The sequence below is a fragment of the Ovis aries genome, chromosome 3, assembly GCF_016772045.2.
Source record: "Ovis aries strain OAR_USU_Benz2616 breed Rambouillet chromosome 3, ARS-UI_Ramb_v3.0, whole genome shotgun sequence".
NCBI classification, from domain to species: domain Eukaryota; kingdom Metazoa; phylum Chordata; class Mammalia; order Artiodactyla; family Bovidae; genus Ovis; species Ovis aries.
Genome location: NC_056056.1, coordinates 134,713,434 through 134,725,305, shown reverse-complemented (window position 1 = coordinate 134,725,305; position 11,872 = coordinate 134,713,434). Strand labels below are relative to the sequence as shown.

The window sequence follows — 11,872 nt, the reverse complement described above, 5'->3', positions numbered from 1 at the left end:
AATTAGACCCCTATTTAAGTGACAATTGTCGTAGAAAAACAGGATGTCTGAAACTGACACCGGGAATTGTGTGTTCTTCAGTGGCTGGGATCTTACTGCCTGATCCTGGGAGGACGTTACAAGCCAAAGGGAAACACAAAGGCCGATGGAAGAGGGCAGGTGGTGGACTGTCTATGGAGGCAAGAGAGGAACAAAACACTAACATCCACTGGCAAGAAGTTTTTTCTGTTTTCAATATCTTTTCTTGGGTCTTTGGATTTCTAGGAGCATGCCTGTGTGCTAAGTCATTTTGGTCATGTCCGACTTTTTGTGACGCGGTAGATGGTAGCCCAACAGGCTCCTCTGTCCATGTGATTCTCCAGGCAAGAATACTGGAATGGGTAGCCATTCCCTTCTCCAGGGGATCTTTCCGACCCAGGGATGGAAACTGGATTTCCAGGTAGTAACACATTAACAGAACTACAGAAATAAATTCATTCCAACAAACCATCGTGAGCATCCATTAAATGCCGCACCCTGGGCATGCTGCTGCTGCTGCTGCTGCTAAGTCGCTTCAGTCGTGTCCGACTCTGTGCGACCCCATAGACGGCAGCCCACCAGGCTCTGCCGTCCCTGGGATTCTCAGGGAGGCAACAAAAAAGAATACAATTTCTGCCCTCCAGGAGGTCAGTTCAGAGTGGTTCAAATCCAGAAGCCTTGGTTGCAAGTCGCAAGGTGTGTATATATGTCAAGGAATCTGCTGCGGCTATGATGCTTTAGCTCTGGAATGAACAATTTCTCCATGAATTCTTGGTTCACCAATAAGATATACTAGTGGCCAATAATCACATAAAAAAGATGCTCTATAACATTAATCATCAGGAAATTCCTATTAAAACCACAATGATATACCATTACACTCACTAGAATGGCTAAAATTAAGAGAAGGACAATAACATCATTGACAAAGATGTGGATGACTAAAATGCTCATATATTGCTATTGGAACCACTTTGGGGGAAATTGGCAGTGTTTAAAATAAATCTGTCTTGTAAAGTTTTATGTTTACCATGTGACCTAGAAACTTTACTCACATGTATTAGCCTAAGAGAAATGAGACTCTACATCCACACAAAGACTTGTATATGAATTTTCATAGTCACTTTATTCATAATAGTAAAAAACCTGGAAACGTGAAGATGTCCATCACCGGATGACTGGATCAAGACATTGTGGCATACCCGTACAGTGGACTGCTGTTCCGTAATAAACAGAGATGAGCTACGATACACATGGCAACAGAGACTAATCTCAGAAAACCTTGAATCAAAGAAGCCAGACACAAGAAATACGCACAGACAAAAAGGAATATTCCAGTATTTTGCAGTTGTGACTTACCCATAATGCTGTAATAAATAACCCTGTGCCTATGTAGTTTTGTATTGTTCGAGGTGTCTTTTGAGCCTAAATTCTTAGAAATGGGATTTCTGGCTCACAAGGTACATGATAGGTATTACCAACTTCCTCTCCACAGGGCTGTACTCGTTTGTATTATTACCTGCAATATATGAGAGTCCCTGTATCATCACCACCTTGCCAACCATATATGTTGCTACACTTTTGAATGTTTGCTAGTTTGATGGGACTGGAATGATTTTTCACTGTAGTTTCAATTTGTATGTCTCTTACAGTGAGTGAAGTTGAACTTCTTTTCATGTAAAAGTATGTGGTGCAGACTTTTGCCCTCCACCCTATAAAATCTTTCGTTGGTAGGGCCCCTTCTTGTCTGACCAAGTCTTAGCATCTTATTTCAAGTCACTGAGAGAGAATCTGATTGGCTCACCTATCTGTGACTTGGTTGCTACCCCAGGTGCATTCAGCTCTGATCGGTTGTCTATTCATGTCCTACATGAGGGCCTGATGGGAATTCTAAGAAGGCAGCGAGTGGTCATTGTATGTAAGATACTGGGTGAATATCAGCACTGAAAATGGGTGTTGGAGCCCAGATGACCCTAAAGCTGATGCTGTCTGACAATTCAGTACATATTTTTCGCAGAGTACCTGCTGTGTGTAAATACTGATCTAGGCACCATGAAGGAGGCCATTTTTTGTATTAAAAACATATTATGGAGAATTTCAAGCAAAAATAAAAGTAGAGAAAATATATAATAACACTCCATGTACCCATCACCCAACAATAACTATCAACTCATTTGTATTTTTTTCACCTATACACCCCTCCCCCATGGCTTTCTGTTATTTAATCTGTAAATATTTCAACTTGAATCTCCAAAAGATAAGAACTCCTAACCAAGGACATAACCATAATATCATTATTGGACCTTAAAAATTAACAGTAATTGCCTCATATCAAATATCCACTCAGTTCAGGTTTGCATGTTTGGTTATTTTCATAGTTTGTTTGGAGTACATCATGAGAAACGCTGGGCTGGAGGAAGCACAAGCTGGAATCAAGATTGCTGGGAGAAATATCAATAACCTCAGATATGCAGATGACACCACCCTTATGGCAGAAAGTGAAGAGGAACTAAAAAACCTCTTGATAAAAGTGAAAGAGGAGAGTGAAAAAGTTGGCTTAGAGCTCAACATTCAGAAAACTATCATGGCATCTGGTCCCATCACTTCATGGGAAATAGACGGGGAAACAGTGGAAATAGTGTCAGACTTTATTTTTTGGGGCTCCAAAATCACCACAGATGGTGATTGCAGCCATGAAATTAAAAGACAGTTACTCCTTGGAAGGAAAGTTATGACCAACCTAGATAGCATATTCAAAAGCAGAGACATTACTTTGCCAACGAAGGTCCATCTAGTCAAGGCTATGGTTTTTCCAGTGGTCATGTATGGATGTGAGAGTTGGACTGTGAAGAAAGCTGAGTGCCAAAGAATTGATGCTTTTGAACTGTGGTATTGGAGAAGACTCTTGAGGGTCCCTTGGACTGCAAGCAGATCCAACCAGTCCATTCTAAAGATCAGTCCTGGGTGTTCTTTGGAAGGAATGATGCTAAAGCTGAAATTCCAATAATTTGGCCACCTCATGCGAAGAGCTGACTCATTGGAAAAGACTCTGATGCTGGGAGGGATTGGGGGCCGGGGGAGAAGGGGACGACAGAGGATGAGATGGCTGGATGGCATCACTGACTTGATGGACATGAGTTTGGGTGAACTCTGGGAGTTGGTGATGGACAGGGAGGCCTGGAGTGCTACAATTTGGGGTTGCAGAGAGTTGGACACGACTGAGCAACTGAACTGAACTGAAATAAGTTCCACATATTGCAAGTGACTGACACACATTTTGAGCTTCTTGTAATCTATAGGTTTTTCCCTTTTGTCTTTCTCTTTTTTCCTTTCAACTTACATATTGAAGAAACCAGGTCATTTGTCCTTTACAGGTTCCCACCTCTGGTATTATTTAAAATATTCCACCCTCCTCTATATTTCTTTTAAATTCAGATTTTATTTTTCCATCTGTACCTCAAGGCATGTGGGATCTTAGTTCCCTGGCTAGGGACAGAACCCATGCCTCCTGCAATGGAAGTTTGAAATCTTAACTGGACTGCCAGGGAAGTCCCCAGATTATCTATTTTTGAAAGACCCTGTCAGACAGACGCAAAATGTACGGTTGTTGACAGATTGGAGAGAGTGAGGAGGCTGTATCTGGCTCCCACTCTCACAGCCATCGAAGTATGTTGAGTTTCTCAGAGATGGCACCAGGGCAAGTGAGAGCCGGGTAGCACTGGGTGACCCTGTGCATGGCTGAGGAAAAATAACCAAACGTGGGCCAAGGAGATCCTAAGAAGCCAAGAGAAAAATATCATACGCATTTTCTGTGCGAACTTGCTGGGAGGAGCACAAGAAGAAGCACCCAGATGCTCAGTCAACGTCTCAGAGTTTTCTAAGAAGTGTGCAGAGAGGTGGAGGACCACGTTTGCTCAAGCCAAAGGGACGTTCGTAGACATGGCAAAGGCAGGGAAGGCCCGTCATGCAGAAGAAATTAAAATTTATATCCCTCCTAAAGAGGAAACAAAAAAGAAGTTCAAAGATCCCAATGTGCCCAAGAGGCCTCCTTCGGCCTTTTCCTGGTTTTGTTCTGAGTATTGTCCAAAAATCAAAGGAGAACACCCTGGCCTCTTCACTGGTGAAGCTGCCAAGAGACTGAGAGAGATGTGGACTAACACTGCAGCAGATGCCAAGCAGCCCTGTGAGAAGAAGGCTGCTCAGCTGGAGGGAAAGTCCAAGAAGAGTATTGCTGCATGCCAGGCTAAAGGGAAACCCGATGCACAACAGCGAGCACACATACTAACTTTGGAGCGATACACAAGAGCAGCCTGGCCCTGCACAAGGATGGCGTGCAAGTTCGTGAAGCTTCCATATTTTTACAGATTATAAGATAAAGTCAAACATTTATCTGCTGACACTTTTTAAGTTGACCTGTCTTTATACTTAGAAATATTTCTTAATAGTAGGCTTCCCCGGTGGCTCAGAGTCGGGGTTGCAAAGAGTCAGACATGACTGACTATCGCGATGCAGCAACCAAAGGCTGAAAAAAGCGAGAATAAGAAGGAATATGAGGAGAGCCGCGAGCCGCAACTACTGAGTCCCCTGAGCCTGGAGCCCTGCAGCAAGAAAAGCTACCATAATGAGAAGCCTGTGTACTGCGGCTAGACAGCAGCCCCCACTCACCACAAATAGAGAAAAGCCGGCATCAATGAAGACCCAGCGCAGCCAGAAATAAGTAAGTCAACAGCTTTTTAAAAAAGAAAATGAAGAGGAAGATGATGAGTAAGTTGCTCCTAACCCAGTTTTTTTTTCTCTTGTCTATAAAGAATTTAACCCCCATGTGGACAGCTCACTCCTTTCAAGGAAAAAAACTGGAATGTAAGGCTTTGTAAGATTTGTTTTTAAACTGCACAGTGTCTTTTCTTATATAGGTAACATACTACCAAATGTGTCTTTAGATGGCCCTGTCCCGGTGATATTTTCAACAGCTACTGACCCTGCCTGGTACTATTATGGGGGTTGCAGATTTGCCTGGAAATTTAAAGCCTGTTCTTGTTGGTGCATAGCTCAAGTTAGTTACATTTGGGAATGGAAGTGTTTTTCATCTTCAGTTGTCTCTGATGAAGCTTATATGAAATAATTCTTATTCTGTTAACTGAACACCATCCTGTAATTGCAAAAAAAGAAAAAAGTTGCAGCTGTTTTGTTGACATTCTGAACGCTTCTAAACAAATACAACTTTTTATTAGTATTGTCCTTTCCATAGGTCTGACAATTTTCTCCTGAGCAGAAGCTGGTCTTTTCCTTTTGCCCATTTTGGATTGCATGAGTTATTGCAGTGCTTCATCTTTCATATAGTTAGGTGATAAAAAGCTTTTGTCTACATACCTTGCATACTCATGAAGAGGATAATAAAAGTTGAATTGAGACAGTTTTCCTTCATAGTTAGTTAGTTAGTTCAGTCTCTCAGTCGTGTCCAACTCTTTGCAACCCCATGAATTGCAGCACGCCAGGCCTCCCTGTCCATCACCAACTCCCAGAGTTCACTCAAACTCATGTCCATCGAGTTGGTGATGCCATCCAGCCATCTCATCCTCTGTCGTCCCCTTCTCCTCCTGCCCCCAATCCCTCCCAGCATCAGTCTTTTCCAATGAGTCAGCTCTTCGCATGAGGTGGCCAAAGTATTGGAGTTTCAGCTTTAGCATCATTCCTTCCAAAGAACACCCAGGACTGATCTCCTTTAGAATGGACTGGTTGGATCTCCTTGCAGTCCAAGGGACTCTCAAGAGTCCTCTCCAGCACCACAGTTCAAAAGCATCAATTCTTTGGCACTCAGCTTTCTTCACAGTCCAACTCTCACATCCATACATGACCACTGGAAAAACTATAGCCTTGACTAGACGGACCTTTGTTGGCAAAGTGATGTCTCTGCTTTTGAATATGCTATCTAGGTTGGTCATAACTTTCCTTCCAAGGAGTAACCGTCTTTTAATTTCATGGCTGCAATCACCATCTGCAGTGATTTTGGAGCCCCCCAAAATAAAGTCTGACACTGTTTCCACTGTTTCCTTCATAACTGAGGCTCAAATCTTGATCAGTTGATATTGAGTTCACAGAGCCCAGTTACATTTACAAAGTGAAGACTAACCCATCTACTCACAGCATGGGATTATTAGAATTAAGCATTTTGAAAGCCTGTCCCTGAGGGACTAGTAAAACAGTCCATGGGCTGGGCAGTTATATTTGCAGTTCCCTTGTTAAAAACCTGAGAATGTAGCCCCAGAAGCGTGAGCTTAAAATACAAGACTGACGTATTAAGTTTTTTTGTTGACATTGACAGAGGCTCTGGGGAAAAGGTGCTGGCTGTAAATATCTTTTCCTTTTTATCTAAATACGGACTATTTAGGAAACTTGAGATGTTCCATTAGAGATACTTAATTAATTAATCGGGTCAACTTTTAACATCATGTACCACACTTTAAATCAGGTATATCTTCCTATGTAATGGTTTGCCCCTTTATAATCAATAGACATGAGGGGAGAAGATACATAAACTCTGTATCTCAGTGTGAATTATCTGATTTATTTGAATTTGATTTTTTTAAAAATTCGAGCTCATTCATTAGGGTCATATGTTTATCTGCTTAGCAGTTTAGAGAACAATTTGGCAGTTCTGTGGTTTTCAAGACTATCGTTTTCTTAAAGTGCCAGTGTTTTAAAATAACATTCTTACAATTTAACATGCTTTTGTGATGGAGCGCTGTTTTGTTACATAATTTTGACTTGGATTCTTTCCATTTGCGTTTTTATGTAATTTCAGGAGGAATACTGAACATCTGAGTCCTGGATGATGCTAATAAACTAATAAGTATGTGTGTGTGTGTGCACGTGTTTGGTCATGTCCAATTCTTTGTGACCCCATGGACTGTAGCTTACCAGTCTCCTCTGTTCAAGGAATTTTCCAGGCAAGAAAACTGGAGTGGGTTGCCGTTTCCTCCACCTGGGGATCTTCCTGACCCAGGGACTGAACCCCCATCTCTCATGTGTCCTGCATTGGTAGGTGGATTCTTCACCAGCTTTCCCTGGGAAGCCCCCAAATTGCAGAGGTTTAAAGATGTGTAGGTTTGTCTCTCCTTTTGAGGTGTCAGCAGTCATGTTCAATCCATTATTGTTTCTTTAGGGATTATGAAGTGGTGATATTTTAATCCTATCATTTCTTCTTTAAATATTAGCTGGAATATTTCTATAAAAGGAAATTTCTCCTTACCTATTTGGTTATCCCTATTTATAGTTCCCACAGGAAGGCAGGATAAATACTTGAACCAATTTCAATGCAAGAATTGCTTCCTAGCATGGAAAATGCAAACTGAATCCAACTTGGATCCTGCCCTCAAGGAGATTTACATTTGGCATGGATGGAGGAGTCTGGTGGGCTGCAGTCCATGGGGTCGCTAAGAGTTGGACATGACTGAGCGACTTCACTTTCACTTTTCACTTTCATGCATTGGAGAAGGAAATGGCAACTCACTCCAGTGTTCTTGCCTGGAGAATCCCAGGAACAGCAGAGCCTGGTGGGCTGCCTTCTATGGGGTCGCGAAGAGTTGGACAAAACTGAAGCGACTTAGCAGCAGCAGCAGCAGCAGGGGAATAAGACATGTGCACAGAAGTAATGAGAGAATCCAAGAGGTACAAAAGGTTCTGAGCATGTTTTGAGGAGCATCATTGCTAAGAGGCAGAGCTGCTGGGATTCAGTGCTTCTGGATACTGGGGGATTCAGCAGGGGGACCTAGTAAAAGTGTTGGCATTTCAGTTGGCATTCACTCCAAGGGTGGGGTGGCAGGGAGTGCCAGTTGCTCCCCAACATTAGCTCTTTCCTTCTTCTAAGCCTGGGCTCATGGTCTTCCAGAAGTAAGATAGCTATTTATTCTTCCTTGCAGTTCAATGTGGCCATATGACAAAGTTCTGACTTATGGGCTGTTATGAGAAAAGTTAACCTGTGCAATTTTCAGATTGCACCCTTAAAGAGAGGAACAGGCCATTCTCTCCCCCCTCCCTATCCTACTGCTCACAATGTCGATTCTGTGGTGCCTTATCTTGGAACATGAGGACTGCCATCATGAAGACGGCAGAGCAACAAGGTAGAAGGAAACTCCTGGATTTCTAGATGCCCTCCTATAAGGCATCATACCAGCCCTGGGTGCTGGCCAACTATGACAAGAGCAAGGAATAAGCCTTTTCTCCTGATGGGGAGGCCGAGGAGATGGGAGTGCTGTCTGGGGTCCCACTGGAAGCATCTAGTATCTGCTGATGCTGGGAAGTGGTAAGAAAGGGAATTCAGTTCAAAAAAAATATAGGGAAAGGAAAAAGTGTAAGGCAAGGTCAACGTTTTCACATTGAGGAAGAGAACAGACCAATTAAAAGATCCCAAAGTCTCTTGCGTGGGTGTGTGGTAAGTTGTGTCTGACTCTGTGTGACCCTATGGACTGTAGCCTGCCAGTCATTGGATTTTCCAGGCAAGAATACTGGAGTGGGTTGCCATGCCCTCCTCCAGGGGATCTTCTCGACCCAGGGATCAAACCCACATCTCTTATGTCTCCTGCATTGGCAGGTGTGTTCTTTACACTAGCACGACCTGGGAAACCCAAAGTCTCTTAAGAGTAGGGTTATCAATATTTTTGAAAAGCATTGACTCTCCCTTCTCACTCCTGAAGTTTGATAAATCTCACAAACATGTTATTGAGTGAAAGAAATAAAAGTAAAACAATATAAACTATCTCATTCTATTTATATAAAGTTTAAAAATGGGCAAAATGAATCTATATTGTTAGAGGATATCTTTGGGGAAGAGAGGAGAGTTAGTAACTGGGGGGGACCTGTCTGGGATACTACTGATGTTCTTTTCTTAACCTGCATGGTGGTTACTTTGTAGTAATTCTTTGAACTGTACCTTTACAATGTTTGCATTTTTATATGTGTATTATGCATCGATCTAAAAGTTATTTGAAAAAAGCAGTTGGTTGCTGTTATATTCTAAAGGAAGGAAGACTGAAAGAGAGGCATATAGAGTTAGGACAGATCCTATGTGGAGATGGCCTTCTTTTGGTTTCAAAGTAGCTTTTATATTTCTCTAGTTAAATACCAAAACATATGATATTTGAGAGACATGCAAAGCAATGTTTGATGATATAAATCAGTGAATGGAAGAGGAAAATAAAACTAGTAATCAGATTTCAGCAAATCTCAAATTTTATTTATTCCTAGAGATTTGGCAGTTTTCCCTCCCTTTATTTGCTATATTTGCTTGGTGCATGATATTCTGATGGACATTGCTTTTGCATATATGTATGTCAGGTACAAAATGGAACACAACTTCATCTAGTGGTGGGCCTCTTCCTTTCTTTGATCTTATAAAGCTCTTGGCTGGTCTTTACAGGAGAATTAGCATTTTGGCCATTCCTCCATAGTGAAATGTTTGGTTTATTTCTACCAGTTTGTCCCTGTTGCTCTGTTTCTCTGCAGTTCTGTGACTACGGCAACCTTTTATTTCAGCGAGCAGCCTTTTAAAGGACGTTTTAGACATCAGTGAAGCTCATCTGCAGTGATGCCAATGGAAGAGGTACGGCCAAGCTCACACATGGGAAGCAGTGACACAGCTGCTGCCGGGCCAACAGTGACTATAAGAGGATTCTCGATTTCAGAGATGTTAGAATGTGAAAAAAAAAAAAAAAGTGCATCTTAGAACTGATGAATCAGTATGTTGAAGGAAAAGGCAGAGTCAGAAAATTACTATTTACAGAATTAGAGGAAGTCTTACATACTTGCATAATTTGGGCTGAAAATAAGAAGTGATGTATTTCAAGGACCTAGAATAAAATCAGGGAAAAGGTTAAAAGAAAATAGCACAGTTTGCCTAAAATAAGTATACTATGTTTGATGGAGGCTGCTATTCATTAACTTGATCTAGAGAAGCACGGTTGGTCTCCCTCTCCCCTTGGGAGGCAAGGTGATATGATAACTTAGAACACTGAAGTGCTGATAAATGTTCAGCAACTGCCTTTCTAGAAAAATGTGCATATATATGTTTATTATAAATTTTACTGATAGAAAGGATAGGTAGCACACAGCTTACAAATATTATTAAATATACTACCCTTTGTTGTAAATGACCATATAGCAGGTAGTGAAGAAGAACTAAAGGGCCTCTTGATGAGGGTGAAAGAGGAGAGTTAAAAAGCTGGTTTAAAGCTCAACATTCAAAAAACTAAGATCATGGCATCAGTCCCGTCACTTCATGGCGAATAAATGGGGGAAAATGAAAATAGTGATAGACTTTATTTTCTTGGGCTCCAAAATCACTGTGGACTATGACTGCAGCCATGAAATTAAAAGACGCTTGCTCCTTGGAAGAAAAACTATGACAAACTTAGAGAGAGTATTAAAAAGCAGGGACGTCACTTTGCTGACAAAGGTCCATATAGTCAAAGCTATGGTTTTTCTAGTAGTCATGTACGTATATGAGAGTTGGACCATAAAGAAGGCTGAGAACTGAAGAATTGATGCTTTTGAACTGTGGTGTTGGAGAAGACTCTTGAGAGTCACTTGGCCAGCAAGGAGACCAAACCAGTCAATCCTAAAGGAAATCAACCCTAAATATTCATTGGAAGGACTGGATGCTGAAGCTGAAGCTCCAACACTTTGGCCACCTGATGGGAAGAGCTGACTCATTAGAAAAGACCCTGATGCTGGGAAAGATTGAGGGCAGGAGGAGAAGGGAGTGACAGAGGATGAGATGGTTAGATGGCATCACTGACTCAATGGACATGCGTCTGAGCAAGCTCCGGAAGATGGTGAAGGGCAGGGAAGCCTGGTGTGCTGCAGTCCATGGGGTCGCAAAGAGTCGTACACAACTGAGCAATGGAACAGCAACAACCATATAGCCAATTAGCCGATGATTCTCACCGAAAGCTCTTGTGGTTTTTCCCTAACTCTGTATCCATAGCCAACCTAGGTTGCAGTTGACAGAAGAATACAGTTTTGTCATGAATGTTGGTTGGTGTTTTTGTTTACTGAATAAGAGGAAAATGAACAGCAAAGACATATGTTGAAACTTCACTGATTTGTCAATGACATAAGGGACTTCCTTGCTGAATCAGGTAACAGTCTCCTAATACTGAAGGAGTCGTTCCTCAATGTTTTTGTGTTTTGAAAAATGTAGTCACTATAGACACAACACACTTGTAAGTATAGTCTACATTTCTAACATTTTCCCACCACCTTCTTAAGTCTAGACAATTGGCAAAATGATAAATCAAGTCCTGAATTGTAATGTGTCCCATTTGTTCTGTTGTAAATACTCCCATCACAGTCAATTTCAAGCTATCAGCATGATCTTACTGATTGTAGTTGGGAAGAGATTCAGGGTAGCATAACATTATTTAGTATTTCCACTCTACAGATCCAAAAGATGTAAATAACCTTAACAGCATAGACACTATCACAGGTAGTGTTAATACTTAGGAAGTGATGAATTTTCAGTATTTATTCTCTTGTTTTAAATATAATTAAAGTGTAAGTTTGCATCACTTAAGTTTTGCATTACTTAAGTTTATATCACTAACTGCCTGACAGACGCTCACAAAATTCCTGAAATTTTGCCTATCAGCTCTTGCAAGGCTGTAATGTGTCAGTCCTAGCACACCTCTGCTTTGGAGTCAGACAAGTTCAGGTTCTACTTAACTTTGCTGACTTTTTGTTCTCCAGCTGTGGGCAGTACACAATACCCAGCCTCTTCAAGTCAGGCTGTATCTACAACAGGGCTAATAATACCTTCATCATAGAGCTGAGTGAAAGCAAAATGAGATCAAGTTTATGA

General features: G+C 41.6%; 1 pseudogene; it reads left to right on the top strand.

The window, feature by feature from the left end:
• The first annotated feature begins 3,770 nt into the window (after positions 1–3,770).
• On the top strand, positions 3,771–11,872 carry LOC106990996 (high mobility group protein B1-like; annotated as a pseudogene).